The sequence below is a fragment of the Eimeria mitis genome, genomic scaffold, assembly GCF_000499745.2.
Source record: "Eimeria mitis Houghton genomic scaffold, Emh_scaff316, whole genome shotgun sequence".
NCBI lineage: Eukaryota > Apicomplexa > Conoidasida > Eucoccidiorida > Eimeriidae > Eimeria > Eimeria mitis.
Genome location: NW_013571502.1, coordinates 13,894 through 16,019, shown reverse-complemented (window position 1 = coordinate 16,019; position 2,126 = coordinate 13,894).

Here is a 2,126-nt window from a genome sequence, read left to right as displayed (position 1 = left end):
ATATATATATATATATATATATATATATATATATATAATATATAAATATATATAATAAAATATATAATAGATAAACAATAAACAAATATCCTAAAATATAAACAAACAAACACAAACAGAAAAACAAACAAAATAAAACAAAGCCAAACGCGGAGATGTAACGATGTATATATATATATATATACATATATATATATATATATATATACAAGTATAAAAATATATAAAAATATAAAAATAAATACATAAATATAAACATATAAATATAAGCAGAGAAAGAAAAATAAATATAGATATAAAATTTGTTTGTCTCTAGACGAGTCCATACACTGACCGTATAATCAAAAAAAAAAAAAAAAAAAAAAAAAAAAAAAAAAAAAAAAAAAAAAAAAAAAAAAAAAAAAACATTAAAAAAAAAAAAAAAAAAAAAAAAAAAAAAAAAAAAAAAAAAAAAAAAAAAAAAAAAAAAAAAAAAAAAAGATAGAGTAAAACCCTGACTTCTTTTTCTAGTATATCTGACTGAGAGAGAACAGAGGAGACGATGCTGAGCGTCTCTGCGTCAACAAGCAGCAGCTTGAGGCCTACACTGCAGCGCAGCATTGCATGCAGCTGCTGTCTGCATAGATGTATGAGGTCATAGCGAGACATTTTCTCTTTTTTTATTTTTTTTTTTTTTTTATTTTTTTTGTTTTGGTTTGGTTTGGTTGTTTTCTTCGTTTTATTCTTTTTATTTTTTTTTTTTGTTTTTTTTGCTTTTTTGTTTTTTTTTTTATTCTGGTTCTACCCTCAGTATATCAATCAACCATTTGGCGTTGTTAGGTTTATCATTTCTATTTAGCTGCTGCTGCTGCTGCTGCTGCTGCTGCTGCTGCTGCTGTATGCGTTGTTGCTGCTGCGACAGTGCTGCTGCTGCTGCTGCAATAGTGCTGCTGCTGCTGCATGCGTTGCTGCTGATGCAACCGTCCTGCTGCTGCTGCATGCGCTGCTGCTGTCGTGTCTTGCTGCCTGCAGCTGCAGCAGCTGTCTAGAGGACTCCAGAGCAGCAGCAGCAGAAGGCGATGAACAGCAGCGGCTCAGATCTGCTGCTGCTGCTGCTGCAGCTGTTGCTGCTGCTGCTGCTGCTGTTGCTGCTGTTGAGGCGGTGACGCGGACTCCACTGCAACAACTGGGGGGAGCAGCAAGAGGCAGCAGAGTTCAGCAGCAGCAGCAGCTGCTGCTGCTGCTCCTCATGAATATAGAAGGTGAAGGCAACAGCAGCAGCAGCAAAGAGAAAGACTGCTGCATGCAAAAGCTGAGAGTTGCTGCTGCTGCAGCAACTCACCGACTCAAGCAGTAGCTGCGACGCTGCGGAGCCGGCAGCAGCAGAGGGAGAGAAGAAACCCCGACAGAAAAAGAAGTTTAAAAGAAATAAATAAATATAAAATAACACAAAAGACGCAAAAAAAAACACAAATAGATATACAGAGCAGTGGTTCCGTCGGCTGCTCGCTGCATGTGGCGGTCAACAACCCGCGGCAGCCGGGTGTACATACACCCCAAAAAAAAAGGAAAAGAAGCGGAATTAGCTTTTATTTTTGTTTATATTTTGCAATTACAACAATTTAAATATAATTTTTATTCATACTTTGGGTCTGTGGGGGGCTGAGGGGGGCAACGGCTGGCGGCTTCTATACAGCTGCCGCCGCGGTGCGGGCTGGCGGCAGCCATCGGGGCTTTGTGTAGAAAGAATTATTTTTTTAGAAAAAAAATATTAAATAAAATAATATTTAAAACCTTTTTATCCAATAATTTCGTCAGAACGTTCATAAATACACCGAGGATCACTCAACTTGCATCAGCCCGCCGGTGAGCAGTCAGTCGGCGGCGGGTCTTGCATATGCAGAAACGCAGAGAAAAAAAAACGAATTTCTTTATTTCTTTTAAAAGAATAAACATAAAAAACATTATAAATATTCATTAAAAGTATTTTATTCTCTGCATCTTATATATTCCCGCCGCGGAGCGAACCCCAGATGCAGCGTTTCCTCTGGTGTACGTACACCTCAATACTTTGGGTGTTTTCACAGGCCGCCAGGGCCCCCGCCTTGTGCAGCATGGATAAGAAGAGGTTGAATCTCTGCTGCAGT